Below are 22,694 nucleotides of genomic sequence, written 5' to 3' on the forward strand. Positions count from 1 at the left end.
GTGTGAACCATCCTTCTTCCTGACGAAGAGAATCGGTACTCACCACGGAGAACTGCTCGGACGAATGAACTGCTTGCCCAGCAGTTCCTGCAGTTGTGATGACAACTCTTGTATCTCTGGTGGTGCCAACCAGTATGGCGCCTTGGCGATAAGAGCTACACCTTGCACTAGGTCGATCCTAAACTTGACCTACCTCTCCGGAGGCACTCCTAGTAACTCTTTCGGGAACACGTCAACAAAATCCCTGACCACTAGAACCTCTGATACTGAAACCTGATCCCTGACTCGCGTATCCACTACATACGCTAGATAACCCACACACCCGTGCTGAATGTACTGTCGAGCCCTGGCAGCTGAACAAAACCCTAATCCCAATCTGGTGCCCTCGTCGTAGACAATTAGTTCTCCCCCACTTGGGGTTCGAACTACCACCCGCTGACCCTCGCAATCAATCATGGCACCGAAGCGACTAAGCCAGTCCATACCCACGATCACACACATCCCCCATGGGAATTGGAATCAAGTCTATCATAAAAGGTACCCCGAAGATCTCCAACACGCAACCCCGATAGACTGAAGAAGCGGAAACCCCGTGTCCGTTGGAGATAGAGACTCGCAACAGACACTCCAGCTCTCCTACTTGCAACCTGAACTCCCTACTGAATGACCAAGAAACAAACGACTGACTCGTCCCCGAGTCAAATAATACCAAAGCAGGTAAGGAGTTCACTAAAAATGTACCTAATCACATACACAAACATATAAGCATAAAACAGATATAATCAGTAAGATAAGGGATAGAAACATATCAGCGACCACTTCTGGTTTTGCCCTGGCCTCCTCTGCTGTAAGCTGGAAGGCGCGTCCCTGCGCTCTCGGGGGCGCTACTCTACCTTGACTCTCATCGATAATCCTCAGTGTAGCCATTGCTGGAGCCTACGCCGGCCTGGCAGTGAGCTGTGGACAGTTGGTCTTCACGTGACCAACCTGATGATAGTGGTAGCAAATCCTCATATCCTGAATCGGGGTTAGCTGATGACAATCCATCACAAAGTGCCTCTCCTTTTCGCATTTGCAGCACGTGCTACCCGATCGGAAAACCCCTGAGTGACCCTTCCCGCACTTGCCACAAGTGCGACCCTGCTGTCCCCCTGACCTGGAATCAGCGGTCTTAGACCGCTTTGGCGTCGGTTGCGACTGTGTCGGGGCCTGCCTCTGCTCCCTCAACTGCAGCTCAATCTCCAACTCATGTCGCCTAGAGGCCTCTTGTAACTCCAGGAGCGTATCACAACGTTAGGTCGCCACAAACTGTCGAATGTTAGTCTTGAGCATGCTTAGATAACGTGTCATCTGAGCCTGCTCAGAAGCAAACTTCGGGCAGAACATCGCCCTCTCTGTGAACATACGGGTGATCTCTGTCACCGTCTCACCATCCTGTCTCAAATCTAAAAAACTCCTGAGTTATCCGCTCTCACTCGACCCGTGGAATATAGCAAGCGCATAATACGATCCTGTCTCTGATAATCAGAATACGATCCAATCATCAATCTCCATCAGTCCTTTGCCCTAGACCTCAGCAGGTTCAAGGCACATCTAATCTTCTGGTCAATGGGACATGAGCAAGTGAAGAAACACCCATCCAAGTCATATAGCCACCTCATGGATTTGATGGGGTCCTAAGTCCCATCAAAAGCAGGGGGCTTCGTTTTATCGAAGTCCCTGTACTGAAAAGCCCGACCAGCTCCTCCCCCTGCCGCTGTTACAGCTGATGTAGCTACTGCGGCAACCGTCTCCGCCAGGGCTGCATAACACTCGTCGAAATACTGAACCATGGTGGTCTTAATATACCCAAAAATCTCCGACAGTTGTGCCCGGAACAGAGTAGCAACCTCATCATGCAGGATCTCTCGAATCCTAGCGTCCAACTCATCCGCCCTCATCTGACAAACAACCTCGGGCACTGTCGGTCTCTCTTGACCGCCATCTCCTGATCCTTGATCCGGATCCAGTCACAAAGCGTCTCGTAACCACCATACAGAAAATATACCAGGAAAATATCAGATAATTCGTATAAATAACGGGGAACCAACTCCCAACTAAACCTTAAGGGTTGTGACTTCCTTGCTATGCGTATGAGTCCTGTGCTTTCAGTAGTACGTGCCCATACTACCATCCACACATACCCATATTTGTCTCAAGTATCACCACAATAACCTAACAATATACATAAACATAGCGAGTTGTCACAACTAGGAATTTTGGTGCCTTGTAACTACAACACTTATAACAATTATGAATCAATAACATGAAAGCATGTATGATGCTCATTCTATAACAACAAAACTCCATCAAATACTACATTCTAGCCCTACAAATGGTCAACAAAGAATTGGAAACCTTTGAAATTCCAATTTGAGTTCACTTTGGACTAGGATTTCCTTATTGGGCCTAATGGACTAATAAACTTCCAAATTATCTATCTTGAACCTAAAACTCTCAAATGGGCCCTAATTAGAGCCATATACATGAAAATTAACATGTTTGGGCCTTATGAACCCAAAATAAGTTATATTAACTTTAATGGGCCTTATTGGACCAAAACAAATTTATATTAGCCCTAATAGGTCATAAAATTTATTATTTGATTTTTATTTGACCAAAAATCATCTAACATAACCATATAATGGGCTTAAACATACAAGGCCCAATTCTTTCCTTTTCCCCTCTCCATTCTCGGCCCAAGCCCACCAAGAGGAAGAGTTGACTTGTGTAGGTGCCACCTCATTTTTACATAGAGGTTTTCCATGCAAAATCTCATGCTTCTATACAACCATCACCTCACTCGCTCTCTCTTCTCTCCTATCTTTCTTCCTCTCAGCCGAATCCAAACACACACACACACAATTTACTCAAACTCTCTCAAAAGAAACTCTCTCCACTCCTCTCCAAAATTTCGAGATCTAGGAAGCTTTCAAGGAGATTTTCCCACAAACACATCATCTAACGTAAGTTGATGTTAAATCCATGATCTAGCTACTTCATTTCATCCAAAAATCTCTTTTAAATCCATTCAATCTTGTGATCTTACACCTTAGAAGCATCTAAGCTCGAGATCTACCAAGAAGACTTCCTAGGATCGAAATCTTCTTCTAGTCTTCTTCAAAACTGAAACTACAACTCAAGGTGAGCTTCATACCCCTCTATTTTCGGTTTTCATATGTTTTATGGGGGATAATATAAGAAAATGTGTAGATCTATGTGTATGTGTATGCTATGTGTGATTTTATGCATGTATGTGTGTGATGATATGTGTTTTTGTGATAAATATGTAACAAAAAGGGGTGATAATTCGAGATCTATGACATGAGAAAGGAAACAAACAAAAACTAAGTTCTTTTACACTAAGCTAGTTAAGAAAAATAGCTTATAAGGTTATGAGGAACATACTTTAACATAAAACCCATCTTAGGACTTAAAATGTTAAAAATACAAAACTTGGGGTAAAAACTATCAAGTCACGGTTTCTTGAGGGTCAAGAGAGTCAAAACAGTTTTTATAATCATTTTTTTGAATATTGGAATTTTCAAAGGACTTAAAATGCAAAAATTTGAGTTATTGGGCTAAATATGGGCTTTTCGGCCCAACAAGCCCAAAATTGCAAAAATTGAAGTTTTTAAGGGGCTGAATTGTAACATTCTGTAAAAAAGGGGACATGAAGTGAAATAAAACTATTTCTAAGGTCAAAAATGCTTTTAAACTCCAAAAAGGATCAAAAATGTAAACTTTTTGTATTTTGGGCCAAAACTGTAAAAATTGCAAAATTTGGGGTTCTAACCGAGAAACACCATTCTGGAAGGGCTAAAACTATTTACTAAATACAATTTGGATTAAAAATGTCTTTTCAATAAGTTTATGATACAAAAGTGTCAAGAAAATGTTTTTAAGGACTAAAAATGAAATTCTATTATATAAAGGACTAAAAATGTTATTTTATAAAAGAGAGGTAGTGAAAAGGTCAAAGTCAATACTTCTAAAACAACTTAATTCAATAAGACCAAAATACAAGATGTCCGACTAGTGACAAAACGGAAAACAAATACAACCTCAATATCAAATATCGTTATAAACGAATTGATTCGGTCTCGAATCAATACAAAACAATAATCGTTAAATCAAAAACTCTCCAAATGAGTTATGTGACGACTAAAATGAATAAATCTACAAACTTTGGGCTTATGAGTTTCAAATCACGTTTGTTGGGCCTTGCAAGCCCACCAACATGATCTTTGGGCCCAAGGGGATAACGCTTATATGTTATTGGACCTTCAATGACCCAATATTTTATAAAAGGACTTTCAATAGCTTTAGGTGCTAGTGGGCCAAAGTGTCCCGCTAGAAAGGCTAGTAAGGTCATAGTAATCAAATGCGAGTTGGACCATCGTGTTTTTCGCATCCACGACAGCCTAAGGAACTTACGATAGTAGTGGGACATAATACTCCCCTTCTCTTTATTTGTTAAGGCTTACGAGAAATCAAAGTAGATAAAATTAGGAAAATATACAATATGGACTAATTCAATATTCATTCGCTAAGACAATACAAAAATCAGTAATCACGAATACATTTCAGCATCGGGAAACATCGGGTTTTCCGGGGAATTCAATACTACTTGTTCGAAATATTATAACTATAATACAAAATATCCTTCATATATATATATATATATATATATATATATATATGTTTTTAAAATCATTCATGCATCAACTTATGGATCTCACACTTTGATAAACAAAAGTCTTTTCAGAAAATATCGGATTTTCTGGGTTTTTACAAAACTACACAAATCATTTTATCACAACATTTCTTATGAACTCACCAACATTTCATATGTTGACCTTTTTCCAAAATAACTTGTATTCTCAGGTAACAGGTAAGCGGAAGAGTATTATGAAGTAATGTTAGATGTTATGTTGTTAAAAACACTCAAACTATTTATGTTATGAATGTGTAATGTTAAAACAATGTACTTGATGTGAACAATTCCAGTTGTAATATATTGATGCATGGTGACGTTTATGTTATGACTCATGTATATTCATTGTGATGGTATTCAATTAAAGTCACGTGAGCCCTCGGGCGTTTCCGCCGTCTGGTTCGGGGTGTGACACGAGCGCTCAATCCTCACTCCTAGAGGAATGCTAAATATCTCATACTGGCCTACCGACCTCGCACAACCCATCCATGAAACTTCCACTAACCCTGCAGAACTCGTGTATGCTAGCCATACATAACGCTAGACCATATAGACTTTCGAATACCTGATCCTACCCTAAGCCCTTCATCAAACAAGAACATGAAATACGGCCAAACCAAACATTCTCAGGCTATAAGGTCTTAATTATGTACAACCGTGATGCATACACTAACCAACTACAGTAATGATGTCAATATAAGGAAACCCTAGCCTACCAGGCATCATATAATCAAGCAATTCTATCATGCAATTCCTGAAGATCCCTAACCTAGTACTAGCATGTTGTTCTAACATATCACAAAATCAAATAATCTGTAAGGTATTTCGGGGTCTATTCGCGAGCTCCGACTGATCGTACACTTGCATGCTCCTTTATAATTTTGAAAATCATTTTAAAATCTTGTCCTTAGTTTGAGACTAGAGACACACGGGTGTTTCCTCCAATTCACTCAAACCAAGGTTCTGATACCAACTTGTAACATCCATAAAAATCATGCCAAATTTAAACTTTTTAAAACATTTTAAACCAATGATTATTACAACACTTGTTTGCAAAATAGTATAATGTCAGAGTATCCCAGAATCAAAACATGTAAACATGAGGAGGTGCACGATCACGCCTTCGCCTTCCCGTGATCATCAGAAGTACCTGAAACAATAATCGATAAATGTAAGCTCGAAGGCTTAGTGAGTTACTCCCAAAATACCAACGCCATACATATATACCCATATCATATAAACAAATACAACATGCATAATGAGCCATCATGTAACACCCAAAATTTCAAACCAATTTAAACTTTTAAAAACATGTCATGTTCATCAAAACGTTACAACTTTGTTTTCAAAATATTAATTATCAGAGTTTTCACAGAAACATGAACATAATATGAGGAGTTGTACGATTACACCTTCACCTTGCCGCGATCCCTTGATGTACCTGAAACGATAAACTGAAACTGTAAGCCCGAAAGCTAAGTGAGTTACCCCCAAAATACCGATAAACATACAATCCACATAACCATATCAACAATAACATATCATAACAATCTGAAACACCATGCAATGGTCCACAACTTTACAAGCTCGACTACCCCCTGGGCCCTCAGTACGAGTCTAGAATGCCTACCTAGCCCTCAGCTCGTATCTGGAATGCCATCGATCCCTCAGTACGAGTCTGGAATGCCTACCGGACCCTTAGCTCATACCTGGAATACTCTAGGGTTTGTTGGCTACCGCATAGAGCAGTACAACCTCAACCCAACCCACATAACATATAACATAACTACTGAACATGCAATAATCATATAACATCACAGGTAGTCCTACAGGTCTACCTAACTGGCATAACCACTATCATGCAACACTAACTCATATTCAACATCTAACACTGATAGGATAACATATCCAATGGGCCAGCCTTGGTGCCTTAGACCCCTTAGTATAGTGAGGATAACTCACCTCGCAACTGTCGTCTAAACTAGATAGCTCAACTCTCGGATCACCAACACGAACTTCACCACCTATAGTTGCCATAAAACCCCTTTTTCATAAATCTCAAAATTATCAGAATACCCTCAGAAATCAACTGGTCAACTCTAGGTCAAAGTCAAAGTCCATAGTCAAAGTCAACAGTACATGTTGACTCGACTCGTCGAGTGTAGTTTACTGACTCGTCAAGTCCTCCCTGAACTCGAGAACTCGTGAAATCCTTGATTGGCTTGTCGAGTTCCCTTTTAACTCGCCGGGTTCATACGTGTCCAGGGATTGGGAGAAACCTTAGCCGACTCGCCGAGTTCAAGGAAATCTTCAACGGACTCGTCGAGTTGTTCATCCAACTCGTCGAGTACATGGCCATCTTCATGTGGCTCGCCGAGTCCCTTCAGTCCATCATCCATACAGACGCTTTTTAAGCCATGCAGCGGTTCCATATTGCAGATCCAAGCTTCTAGGGCATGTTTATCACGTAAAGTTGCAAACTTTACGTCCATGCAAGGCCGTAGGGGCTCTAAATGACTAATCTATGTTTCTAATGGAGCCTTACACCTTAGGAGAGTCTCATCCTTGCAGGAGTTGGAAACTTTATGGACTTAGGACTCAAAAGAGGTTCAGATCTGAAGTTTCAGCTTCAGATCTAGTTCCCATAACAAAATCCCTTAATGAATAACCAAAGAAAGCCCTAGCCTCCACATATGAATGATTCTAGAAGAAAAGAGGTTAAGGTAACAACTTATTACCTCCTAAAACATGCCCAAGCTGTAGTGGATTCTGGATCCACACGAAATCCTTGATGCTAGCCTCTTGATCTACAAGTTTCCTTCACAAAAATTCACTTCTCAAAGCTCCAAAAACTTTCCAAGCTCACACTCACGGAAATTAGGGTTTCTGGCTCTCAAGGGGTGATAGAGGACAGTGGGAGGCGCTAATGGTCCAATATATAGGGTGCAAAAACCCTGAAATTTAGGGTTTCCACTGCCGGCTCCTACTCGTCGAGTCCCCCATGCCGACTCGATGAGTCACTCATTAAATGACATGTCCTAGCCCGCTGCTACTCGACGAGTCACAGTGTCAAATCGTCGAGTAGACCCAAAAAAATGAAATCTAATTGGAACAATAATGATACCTGATGGTTGGGATGTTACACATCAGTCTGACTGGACCGCCTCATAGGTCATCAGTCTATCTGGACCGCCTCTCAGGGCCTTCAACCTATCCGGACCGCTCGCCGGGCCTTCGGCCTGACTAGAAAAACGCGGGCTAACTCGCCTCTACACGACGAGTTAGGGAAACCAACTCGTCGAGTAGGTCCATAAACATGTACAAAATGCTTTAAGACTTATGCCTGGGAGTCGAGGTGTTACATTTAGTGTTTCCTGTTAGAAAAATTAGGGTTTTTAGTGGAGTTTGGATACCAACTTGGATCGTAAGAACACTTTCCGAACTGATATTGCTACCCTATGCTTGGGTTGCAATAAATTCAGCCTAATATAATCCAAGTGGACACTTACGATTTGTCACACCCCAAAACCGGAACGGCGGAAACGTTCTGGGGCGGAGGACATCATGTAATGTATCACAACAATGTAAAGTAGTAAACAAGCAACAACATCATCCATTGCATTAATAGTATAATTTTACTTACAAGTGTATTCTTTCATGGTAATAACAACATAATGAATACTCAAAATAAAAGACGAGTCTTGACTGCTCCGTCTTCTCTAAACCTTGCATCGGTACCTGTCTATTTGTGACCTGAGAATACAAGTTGTTTTGAAAGCGAGTATCAGCTTTAAAGCTGGTGAATTCATAAGTATTTAATGTCGTTATTTATATAAGTATTAATGAAAAGTCTTATAAGTAAAAGTGGTAAACATTTGAATTTCCTAGAGAATCCCATATTTCCTACTAGTATAAAAAGGTAGTCTTATACCAAAACTAGACTGTTTTGAAAGTAGTCTTCTACCAAGACTTAAGTGAAAGAAAGTAAGCAAGTAAGTAGTCTTCTCACGAGACCTGCTGTAAGTAAGTAGTCTTCTCACGAGACCCGTTGTAAGTAAGTAATAATATGATTGGTGGTCCCTATTCTATGTTTGGAACTAAAGGTGACTTCCGCAACGAATCGCTAGGTCGAAATATATATTTATTACCAAATCATATATAAGCCCAAGGAGTGCATCTAAGTGTTGTAGGACAAGGCCATTGAGTTTAGGGTTTAATAGAACCCCTTTCATGAGTTTACTCCTTAATGACCATAACTCATTGAGTTTACGGTCGTAAACCCATGAGTTTACAGCCGTAAGCTCATAATCCTTTGACCATTTGTTGATTTGAAGTCCTAGAAGTCATTTTGAAGCATCCTAACTCCAAGTCTAAGCCTTAGGAAGTGATTAGGGCAATAATTCACACCTAAATGGAGTTTTCGGCCCATGGACCATTTCTCCATGTGTTTGCTGCCGTAAACTCCTATGGACCATGGTATTTTGATGTTTTCAAGTCCTAAACACTTCAAGGTAAAAGTCTAGGCTAGTTTCCAAGGCTTATGAAAGGATAAGGCACACTTTGGCACCAAAATTTGGGTTTACGGCCCAAGATGTTCTTGGACCATAAACACCCTTGATCCTTGGTTTCTTGGGTGTTTTCTCGGTGTTTAGAAGTTTAACAAAGCTTATAAGACTCTAGGATCGGAGTACTTACAATATAGAAGCTTGAAATGAGCCAAAAGTCGTTCTTGGTGTTCTTGGTGAACTATATTATGTTCTGTAAGTTTCCTTTCAAACTCTGTTATACTTTGTTATCAAAAGAATTACTTTCGAAATGCTTTATAAAATGACATCGAGTCATTATTATTTATTTATTGTTCAAAACCCTTAAATGTTTTACAAAACTTCTTTTATACTTTTAAATTGTTAAAAGCATGCCTATATATGTATAGTTATATAAGTAATGTTTGAAGGACTTAGGAAGGCTAGCTCGCCTTATTTCGTTTTCCTCGTTGGAATGTGGCTTTAGGGTATCGGTTATCCGTCCGAAGGTCGTTCAACTATTAGTTATATATCATGTATACATATATAGACATAAAAGTACCTTCAGTCAGTTCAGTACCTTTGGCTAGCAAAGGTATACCTTCGTTATACCTATACCTTACTAGTAACTATTATAGGTATAGTTAGGAGATACTACTTACCATTCCAAGTACAAGGAATACACCAGAGTCAGTTCATTCATGAGTCTATACTAAATGCTATATGAAGGGATACACTTACATGGATACACTTACATGGATGCACTTACATGGATACTTTTACATAGATACCTTGTTAAAAGCATGCCTATATATGTATAGTTATATAAGTAATGTTTAAAGGACTTAGGAAGGCTAACCCGCTTTATTTCCTTTTCCTCGTTGGGATGTGGTCTGGTGGGTATCGGGTATCCGTCCGAAGGTCATTTAGATATTTAGTTATATATCATGTGTACATATATGGACATAATAGTTCTAATCAGTTAGTTCAGTACCTTTGGATAGCAAAGGTATACGTGCATATATCCCTAGTAAGCTATTATAGGTATAGTTTGGGCTTATATATGATTTGGTAATAAATATGGATTTCGACCTAGCGATTCGTCGCGGAAGTCACCTTTAGTTCCAAACATAGAATAAGGACTACCAATCATATTATTACTTACTTACAGCGGGTCTCGTGAGAAGACTACTTACTTGCTTACTTTCTTTCACTTAAGTCTTGGTAGAAGACTACTTTCAAAACAGTCTAGTTTTGGTAGAAGACTACCTTTTTATTGATGGGTTCTGGTCATAACAACATCCTATGTGCTCATGCAAACCCTAAAGCTTGGATCTAGGTTTCTCTATTGTACATGCTTTGAATCCAAGACTATAAACCCTAATTCTAACATATGGAAATCAATATTAACATATAAATGGGTTTAAGAACATACCTTGATTGTTATATAGCAATAACAATCCAATTCCTCCTTGTATTGACTTTAGAAAGCTGAGAGTCACAAGTGTCACTCCTTTAATGGCTTACAAACACCAAGAGCAAATGGAGAAGATATGAGGAAAGAGGGGAGGTATTGAATTCGTCCCTAAGAAGCATTGGGAAGGTCTGGACGAACTCATGAGCCAAGGGGGGTTTATATAGGTGTACAGATAGGGTTTCAGTCATTATCCTTATCTAGTTGCTTGCTTACCAAGCAACCCATAAGATAATCCTTGAATCCTTATCATAGTCGAACTCTAAGGCATTATCACCTTAAATTCGTCCATCCTATACTTAGGATAATCCTTACCCTATTTTGTAACTATCACATAATTACAATTCAGCCCCTCTAGTTTAATTAATTACATTTGATCACAAAATTAATTCTTAATTAATTATTGACCAATATTAATTAAACAAATATGATTTCTCCTTTAATATATTATTCTTATAACATATTAATAAATCATAATAACCTCTCTTTCTATATATTTCTCCAATCAAGTTGCTTTGGTGAAGGCAACCCAAAAGGACCATGCACAATCGGGTCAAGTACATACCAAAATAGTTATGGACTTAGACACTAATCCAACAGTCTCCCACTTGGATAAGTCTAATAACTATTCTGCGTATGACTTCAAATCCTGATCTGCAATCGTAGCTTTCCAAAGCCGCTGTCAACTCTGATCCTATCAGATACGCGTGTCCTTAGATAAGGGGTCATGTATTCCTCCATTCTAGATATCGTATGAGATATCATTTCAAATCATTCTCATTGTACTATTTCTCGACTTCTGATTTATGACGACTGACCAATTGAACAAATCAAATTAGCCCTAGCCTGGCCGAGCATTTATGTTTGTCATCACTAAATCATCGAGGGCCCCAAAGATATCGCTTTTATCCTACTTTGAATAAAAGGAATGGATAAACTTTGATACAATGCTTGCTTGCACTCACTCGCCGAATCACACACAACAATATGTTTTATAACACCAAGTTACTAGTGCATTTGCATATTATCAATGTGCAACCAATTTGCAAGATACAACTCACACATCTCGGTTTCAAGAATATAAGATGTTATCGTCTCACCAATCACTCGTGATGGAGTGATCCAAGTGAGCATGGGTTTAATCCAATGCTCAAATTCATATTCATAAGCACTCATGAACGTTACAGCAAACATTTGCTTATATCTAATACTCCTTTTAGAAAATCCACACACCAATTCACGACAGTCTTCATTCATATCTACTTCCAACATATGAACAATTGTGGCCCTGTTCGAATAATTTGACTGTTCTAAACCAATTAAATTATTCAGGAAGTCAAAACATGCAAAGTGAAACACAAGAATAATACTAATCCCATATGGCCTCAAACCTTTGAATATAAATAAAACACCTTTTATTTATCACCATATCGATTACTCATTATTTGTCGTTTTGGGTAATCAACTTCTTACTTGAATTATTACACTTGTCCCATGCTCTTATCATGCACACAATGTTTACTTATGGTTCTTACCTTGTGAAATAGATCAAATTGAATACATTTCCAATCATTCTTATTTCACAACTCCAAATCCTTTTCATAAGTGTAAGAATATCAATTCTTACCACTTATAGAATATGCTAGATTCTAACATTTTATGCAATGATCCTTTCGTAATGTCACTGCACCAAAGTCACAAAGACTATTGCCAATGAAATTACAAAGTCCTCTATTAGAGATTGTTACAATACAATTCCTTAGATATGATGTCTCTCACTCAAAGTACATTCCTTTGAACATCCTTTGCATAAAACTTTCTAATCTAGACATAGATTTTCAATATTTACTTCCCAATATGGACACGTTTCCATATTTTCCATATGACAACTTATTCTTAATAGAATCTTCTCTATTCATAATAATGTCGATATGCTCCATCCAATATCATACTTCCAACTACTCACAAGCGACCAATCCTCGGCGAACTTTGGATTGTCCTTTGACAGTTGTTTAATTATCTTAGTCAAAACCGATTCTTGTCCTTCTTCCCTCTAAATGCGCTAGACATTTGGAAAATTTTAGAATGGTCAAATATTATAGCATTTGCAATCGATCCTATACCCAAAGCGTATGGACACGATGCACAATGTCTTACATGAAGATTTAATACTTTATCAATCTTCTGCCATAAATATTTTATTTGCTATGTTCTCAAAATTAAAATTGCGAAGAGGAATGCTGTAATCATAATCGAAATTTTAAGAACACACTATATACCTTTGACTAAATTTATTAACATTCCACAAACTAAGCCTTTAGATTTGAAATGAAGCATAATATTCTCTCCCTTAATTATAGCAAAACAACTATTCCATACTTACAACTTTGCAAAGAATTACTCTTGTTTTCTATAATTAATATTGCCAACTCGCAATACTTTCCTTAATAATCATACAATCATAACATTTATGCTCCCGCTATCATGATGATTATTATAAAACATAACACTTATGCTCCCACTAGCTTCGACATGTATTCATAAACATCTTAACTTTCAGAAAAACAATACCTATTAAATTTCTTAAGTCCATGTTTCTAATACTTAGTGCTTTGATAATCCATTATCAAGGCTTCTTTATCTCATACACCTTTATCCAAGATAGCTCATATGTGTCTTAAACAATCAAGACTAATTGCCAAATCTCACAATTCGAATCATGGAAAGGGATACCGTAACCATAATCAAATTTGAGAATGCAATTTTACAATTACTATCTTCTTAAAATCTTTCTTAGTGAAAGCATTTCCTCACAATCATTTTCATGAAGGAAAAAATCTTATGACACTTAGATTTAAACGATGTATGTGTTCCTATCCATGTGAATTTGTTAAAACCAAAGTTTACGACAAATTCAAACTCATATGGACCGAACTTTCTTAATTTTTTTTTCTTGCCTTATGGTAGCACAGCTGCCCACTAGGTCTTCCAAGTAGTTAAGCAACTCACCTTTTCCTATCAATGTACTTTCCATTGATCAAGGTGCCTGCCTTTTATGCGTTCAAATGAGAACTCATAGAACTCATATGCATAATTAACTTAATTTGAATGGCATAGAAACAAAATAATGTCAACATGATCGGTTGTTAACCTCAACTCGTGTGCTAGTGATGATCGATAAGGTTTATTTGATTTGTTCTTGAAACTTTCAAGACCATCAAGACTCCCATTGACTCCTTGACATATAAGATTCTCTTGTCAATAAACATTTCTTGACAACCAAATATTCAAGAGTTAGTGTAGTTTTTATCATAACACTTCATAAAATGGTCCTAGTTGGTCTTTGTCTTATCCAAGACATCACAACTTTCCACATTTGATGAATGTTAAAACCTTCTTAATACTTGTCACTCATTGTCACCATCTTAACTTTAAGACTTGTTATTGGAACGAAGTATGATTGACCTCTTGATTTAACCATTTGTTCAATTCTTGATTCCTCTTCTTAGACATACAATTGTACTAAGACTTACTTAGAGGATTAATTGAGATATGGCTCTTAATCATTAAGACCTATCATAAAGCATAAAAGGTACTCTCCCTTCTTCTTAGAATGGATATACTTTTATCTTTCTTCCTTCTTGATTCTTCTTATTCGTTCTGCTATTGATTTAAACTTTTTCAATCAACTAAGAATTACACTTAATCTTACAAGTATAATCATATTTACTAATCCTTTAGTAAATCATGACGAATATATTTGTTGCCCTTGTGGTGGACTTGATCAACACACAACTTTGTGTACTCGATCTCCTAGTCCTTCACTTGACACTTTGTCAACGAATTAGTCTAATTTCCAAATATGAAATTTCTCATTCATCGTGCAACCAAGTTGCATGATTCCAAGTTGCTGTCCAATTGAAACTTGGGTGATGAGAAATTCTCCCTATTTGGTAAACTATTTCCACTATTAACATAATTAAGAATCTTATCCATTCGTTGTAGAAATATGTAAACATCAATTTTCATAACGATTTCATTGCAAGGAAATAAACAAATAAATAAATAAGTCAAACAAAAATTTATTTTATTTTATAAAAGCAGCGGAAAACATTTGTCCTTACAATGCAAAATCCATTGAAAACTATGTATTTTTAAAAAGAAAATTTCTAACAACTCTATCATAACTATCTAAGCTCAAAATCTAATCTTCAAGTCCATGCGATCAAGATCCATTCTTTGTGATTAAATTCATCTTGCTCTTTCACCAAGCTTCCTTTCTTTTCACCGATCCTGCAAAACACTCAAATGCAATCTTATCACATCATGTATTAAGAATCAATGAATAGGAACTTAACGTAGTTATATAGTGGATTTTTATTACCTGAAGCGCAGCCATACTCTTTGACTCTCCCATCTTCTGGACTCTTCAGGCTCTTTTGGCAGACTTGTGTCCAATGCCCTTTCTTTTGGCAGCAAACGCATGTCGGTTCTCCTAGAAAGTCCTCGGAAGCATGGTCGGTTGACTTTCCCAACAAATACGCTCCATTGCTTCGCCAAATCATTTATGATTCAGCAGCAATGAGCATGTAAGTTAGGTCAATGAGGTTGTCGTCATGATCCATCATATAATACTTTCTTTTGAACTCATTATATGATTCAGGAAGTGACTGCAAAACCCAATTCACAGCCAACTCATCTGGGAATGACACACCCAACATTATCAACCTATCAATATGTGATTTCATTCCTAGAACATGGGCACACACGGGTTCACCATCTTCATGTTTCATTTCCAATAGGGCTTTAGTGATATTGAACCTTTCAATTCTTCGATCTTGTGGGTTAGGGAGAACAATTGGAGGAGGAGGAGGAAGTGAAACATGATTTCTTGTTCCTCGAACGAATCGTGGAATACCATCTTCATGTGGAATGCTTGTTCCACGGGATTTGGGAAGACCATAGTTGTCGAACTTTGACATCTACAAAACGGGAGAAAACAAATTCAAGTTAGTTGATAGATTGAGTCCTTAGTAAATCACCCAAATGAAATACTAAGGCTAGGACCCAACACAATATTCCACAACTCGGGAGAGGGATGTCGTAACCCTAATTGCAGAACATTTGAAGGTAAGTGAATGACGATTCACTAATTTCCACCACGAAAAACGAAAAAGAAATTTAAGTTTTAAATCTATGAAAACTCCTAGATCCTTTGAGATTCATTGAACTTTCAACGGCATGTTTAAATCTCGATATGCCCCTCTAGTTTGTGACTGGGATGCCGAGGATCACAAAGCGGGTGTGAATAACCATGCAAACTTACATGGTGCCCTCACATGTTATAGTCACCTATTCGATGTGCCGGTAAACCACACACGCTCCACCAAACTATGACAAACATTGAGTCACCCTTTGCTACCTTTGCTTAGGATTATTTAGTGTGCCGGTAAACCATACACGCTCCACTAACGTTTTCGCAAGGGCACAAAGTGTAATTTCATGGAATTGCATCAATTCACTTTTGCCTAAGTAACTAAGATTGGGAATTTTATGAAAACATTTAGTTACTTTTATATTTCATTATACTTATAATGGAAGGTTTCGTCCTATCCTACCCGTTCGGCTAACGACCCTCCACTAGTCAAGAGTGCGGTGGGTAAGAGTGGATACCCATTCAATCGCCATTTTATATGCAATTTCCTTAAACGCCCCTTATAGACCAGCTTCGTGAATGAGGCCTACTAACGGTAAGACTGACTTTTACTCATACATATATATAATGTTAGACTTTTAATGTTATATATATATAGTATAGGGTGTATTATACACTTTGAAAATACTAGGTGGTCTAATTTAACAATTATACTTTTTGATTCAATTAAATTATAAACCAAAACTATTATGGATTTATTAAACCTCTTTTAATTATACTCCTTAATTAATTAATAAAACCATAAGGGTGTGATTTGAACTTTTCAAAACAATACTAAGTTTTTAGAATTTAACATTCCTAAATTAAAGTTTTAATCAACTTTTAAATTCCAAAACTAGAGGACAAGTTTTGAAACATTTCAAAACATTAGGGTTTAGAATTTAAATATACATCAAAATTAAACTATTAATCAAAAATTTAAATTCCAAAACTTGAGGGCAAGTTTTGAAACCTTTTTCAAAACATTAGGGTTTCAACTATTTAAATTTCAAAACAACAAAACTTTTGGGTTCAAATTTAAACTATAAAACCTAAAGGGGAAAATATGAAACTTTTCATAACAACAAGGATCAAATAAAAAATAACCTAAATCACATAATTATCCATATTTGATTTATTAAATGATTTCTTGCAAAACAATTTACTAATTTAATCAAAATAATTAATCAATTATCACATAAGGAAATAAATATTTTATTAATTGATAAATATCTTAATTAGATCAATAATATAGTCAAATATATCATAAAATCGGATTTATATTGATCTAGTATGATAAGGTAACTATCCTTAAGCAAAAACAGCAAGAAATCCCGGATATAGCTCTATCTGACGCTTGAACTCGCCAAGTACCCCCATGGACTCGCCGAGTAGGGGCAACTCGCCGAGTCCACAGTGGGACTCGCCGAGTCCATCAAGCAGAACCACAAAAATCGAATTTTTTCAACATACAAGGCATCAATACAGTAGAAACCAATCATGGCTCTGATACCACTGATGGGTTCTGGTCATAACAACATCTTATGTGCTCATGCAAACCCTAAAGCTTGGATCTAGGTTTCTCTATTGTACATGCTTTGAATCCAAGACTATAAACCCTAATTCTAACATATGGAAATCAATATTAACATATAAATGGGTTTAAGAACATACCTTGATTGTTATATAGCAATAACAATCCAATTCCTCCTTGTATTGACTTTAGAAAGCTGAGAGTCACAAGTGTCACTCCTTTAATGGCTTACAAACACCAAGAGCAAATGGAGAAGATATGAGGAAAGAGGGGAGGTATTGAATTCGTCCCTAAGAAGCATTGGGAAGGTCTGGACGAACTCATGAGCCAAGGGGGGTTTATATAGGTGTACAGATAGGGTTTCAGTCATTATCATTATCTAGTTGCTTGCTTACCAAGCAACCCATAAGATAATCCTTGAATCCTTATCATAGTCGAACTCTAAGGCATTATCACCTTAAATTCGTCCATCCTATACTTAGGATAATCCTTACCCTATTTTGTAACTATCACATAATTACAATTCAGCCCCTCTAGTTTAATTAATTACATTTGATCACAAAATTAATTCTTAATTAATTATTGACCAATATTAATTAAACAAATATGATTTCTCCTTTAATATATTATTCTTATAACATATTAATAAATGTGACATCCCCAAAATCTCGGCCAGAAAAGACCGATTTTCATTTATGCTTTTAAATAATTTCAGAGTAAATCCTTTTGATTCGAAAGAGTTGCAGAATTTGTTCCCAAAACAAAACATGATAAAATAATATTTATCAAAGCATTTCATCAAGAGATGCATTTCATTATATAATCAAAACTCGGGATGTCATGTTCGGATACAGACCATAAAGCATAAACGATAACATTACAAGTCATTCAACAAATATATACATATACAGACTTGTAAACAAAACAACAATATGATCCATCCATCTTACGCCCTTGTGCCACTTCCTGTAATACAAATAAAACTGAGTGGGTCAGGCTTGGGAGCTTGGTAAGCATATAGGGTTTTCAACCCACAATAAATAAGTTATATTTAATTTCACCAACCAATCACTATCCCGATTACCCATTCCCGTTATCCTCACTTTACGTCCCTAAAACAACATCTATCTCAAGGGACCTAATTTAGGATTTTCATCGAGACGGACATCACTGCTAAGGAGTTTCCTCAACAATAGACATCCTAAAGGCAACCATGAGGGGGATAGAGTACACCGGTGAACACATCGTTCACAACACCTACAGGTTATGAACCTGCTAGCGTTCCACTGGACTGTCTAGAAGGAGTCCGTGGTCGTTATCCATACTCCGCTGAATAACTAGATCAACAACAACAACAACATCGAGGCCTCTCATCTGTTTATTACACACCAACTATCTACCCATGTTCTACCCAACATATTAGTAGACAAAAATATATATTTTCATACATAGTTTAAAACCTGTATATCATTTTCATTCAGTATATATTCCAGATAACAGATGAGGCATACCACATAACACGTATTCCATAGAAAACAATTCAGATCTATGAGATAGAATAAAGTGAATATCCATTCACGCATACAATCACAAAATATACACATAACAAGTATATCATATAAAATACTGCATAGTTACTCGTTAGAAGAAAGTAACTATACCCTCACACATATAAACCACGATTTACTTAATACACTCAAACCGCACTTGTATTATTATAGTGTTTATGAAAGGTAGTATACACTCACTTGATCAGAAGATGATCGGACAGCACTACGACTTGCAGAAGTAGTAATCCACAGCAGATCTGGAAGATCTCCAAAAAAATCGAACTTCTCGCGGGCAGAGCTTCGGCTCGGGAACCGCACTCATCGGGATCTTCAGGATCTCGGGACTTGCCTCGGGGATAGAGTATGATACCGGGGCTTCGGGGTATTTCTGGCACGCAAAACGATGCAAAAAGGGAGAGAGAAGAGAAGTTATTGGCAAAATAGCCGGCTGCCTTCGGATCCCTTTTATAGAGGCTGGAGCCTCGGAGTACGCGGGGCATACTGCAGTACACAGCGCGTACTGCTTCCGAAATCGTCACTGCATGCGTCATCCGAAGTGTCGACACTCTCGGAGTACGCGGGGCGTACGTCGGATCGGACTGGTGACTCCCCCTTCGGATAATGCCGGATTTTTGATTTAAAAATAAATACAATTTATTTATCAAACTTCGGAAATTCATATCTTCTTCATATGAACTCCGTTTTCGACGTTCTTTATATCCACGGAAAGGTGAGACTACGCTCTACAACTTTCGTTTAGACTTCGTCGGCTAATTTTGACTTTATTTTTATTATTTATTTTTAATAGGCCGCGACAGAAAAACTTCGTTATAAATTCATAACTTCTTTGTTTGACGTCCGTTCTCGCCTAACTTTTTATCGCTTCGATACCAACAATGAGATCTTCGATTCTCATTTAGATTTCTTCGGCTAAAAACCGCTCGATCTCAAATCGAGTATTTCAGGCTGCACAACGCTAAGTCGAACTTTGATAAATCATAACTTCCTCATACGAAGTCAGATTTGGGCGTTCTATATATATACGAAAACCTCGTTTCAACTACTACAACATTAACCAAAGATATTAAGTTTATCTTACACTTAAATTTTGACGCTTATTTTTATTCTTAATTAATCAGACCACATAATTAAGCAATTAAGCACAAAACACATAATACTCAAATAATACATTCTTATTATTTCAAAATGGGTTACAAAGGTTAACCTAGACTATTACACTGCTAAAAATGGCAAGCCCGGAAACACAGGCGTTACAATAAATCATAATAACCTCTCTTTCTATATATTTCTCCAATCAAGTTGCTTTGGTGAAGGCAACCCAAAAGGACCATGCACAATCGGGTCAAGTACATACCAAAATAGTTATGGACTTAGACACTAATCCAACATTTATACTAGTAGGAAATATGGGATTTTCTAGGAAATTCAAATGTTTACTAGTAGGAAATATGGGATCAACTATGCTGGTCCGAGGAGTGATTAGCATGTGCCCGAGAATGGTTGTGATGTGGCAACAAGTCTAAAAACTTACCAACACAACCACAAAGAAATACCATAGGGGTATTCGGTGTTACTATAATTACTTATCTGAGAACTAAATAGATTTTATTAGTATGTCAATAGTCGTTTAGTGGATACACTAAAGTTATATGTACTAGGATGTCATAGACTTAGAATCTGTGAATCTTTGCTTTATGTCCTGTCCTCGTTGGGTTGGGGGCTTAGGGTTAGGATCACTTATTCGAAGGTCTATCCTATCCTAAATACATATAACTGGTATGCACTAAACAGGTATTGAAGCAACTGATAAAGATCATCTTATAATTATATAAGTTAGTTCGTCTATTTAGTTAGTTCTCACTATCCCTTTTCTCGCATAGATATCATGGTTGGATTCCATCCCCACGACAACCTATACTACCCTAACCACGACAATGCTGGATGGCTCAGAGAAGAGCCAGAGAATGATCACCCAATCCCTTCGAATGATCGCTTAATTGAAGACTTTTCTAGTAGTTCTCGACGCCGATAGAATCTCATCGACCTCTCCTTCGGATATAACCTAGTTTATGTAAAACTCTGGTCTAATTTCCTATCGTTATAAATCTTAGGTCTATTAGGTCTTGATTAGGTCGTAGTCCTGTCAAAACTTTCCCATCAGTGGTTGATGTAAGGCCTACTCCTATGCCACTTTTCCAGAACATGTTACATCTATAATTCCAGTATTTTTGATAGATACCTAATCTTATGGAAATTATTATCCGAATGCTTTCACCTTTCAGTACTAAACCCACATTCAAACGTACTATTCAATTGTGTTGTTGGACTATGGAGAGTTAGTTTATGAGTCACTTTCCTTATTCATTTATTCTTACCGTGTTGTCATCTTTTAATCGTATTGTCAAAAGATGTCGCCTCGCAGGAATCCAAGGCGTAACCCTAATAACGAAACGCCTATACCACCACCTCCTCCAACAAATCAACCACCTCCTCCTTTTGACATTGCCATGTTCCGAGCAGCCTTCACGGCCGGAGTAGCAGCTGCTGTGTCAGCCATCAATACTCCTGTCCCTAATGGATCGGGAACGGGTGCACCTCCTTCTCACTATGGCGAGAGCCATGGGCATCCCAGGGAATGCACCTACAAGGATTTTACGAACGCCAAACCCCGAGATTTTAATGGAACTGGAGGGGTTATGATTTTAAGACAATGGATAGAAAAGACGGAAGCAGTCTTTGAGATCTGCGCCTGCCTGGAGAACAAAAAGGTCAAGTTTGCTGCTTGTACCTTTTCAGAAAGAGCTTTAACATGGTGGAATGGTCATGTTAAGGTACTGACTCTAGTAGTGGAAAATTCGATAAGTTGGGAAAACTTGAAGATCATGCTGATGAGAGAGTACTGTCCTCGAGGGGAAATTCAAAAGCTCGTACAGGAACTTTGGAGTCTGGAGATGGTTGGTACCGATATATCAACCTATACGGGTAGATTCTGTGATCTAGAAAACCTGTGCCCGGATATGGTTGCTGTAACAGCCCGGAATTTCAGGTATTGTTATATTTATGATTTTGGGTGTTTTAAGAGGGGACTCGGCGAGTTGGAGCCTAGACTCGCCGAGTAGGATCGCGGATCTGGTCGCGGGTTCGCGATTGGACTCGACGAGTCCGGATATGGACTCGGCGAGTCTGCGCTGTTTAGCGAAAACCCTAACCGTTCAGGTTTGGGACGTATATGAGGGACCTTATGGCCGTCATTGTTCACCCTAGCCCTCTGAGAGAAACCCTAATTCGTTTGTGAGCATCTGAAGCAAGGTAGAAGACCATTGTTGATTTTGGAAGTATTGTCTTGCAAGGAAGAGGAGGCTTGGTTAAGGGAACAACAAGAGAAGCCACGTTCTGAGGATTGGGGACACAGAGAGCACGTTATTCAGGTAATATTTCGAGTTGCATTCTTCTATGTTGATGTGTATATGGATTTAGGGTTTATTGAACCCTTTTGTGGCTAGATTGAATGTTACCTTAGTCCCCCAAATGATTGGAACCCTGTATTGGGATCTTTGGAAGTCCAGAATGTCCCATGCCTGAGCATTTCGGAAATCAATGGAGGTTTTGGATTGGAATCCTTATGCCTTAGGTCAAAATGTA

This window comes from Lactuca sativa, chromosome 1 (assembly GCF_002870075.4).
Source record: "Lactuca sativa cultivar Salinas chromosome 1, Lsat_Salinas_v11, whole genome shotgun sequence".
NCBI lineage: Eukaryota > Viridiplantae > Streptophyta > Magnoliopsida > Asterales > Asteraceae > Lactuca > Lactuca sativa.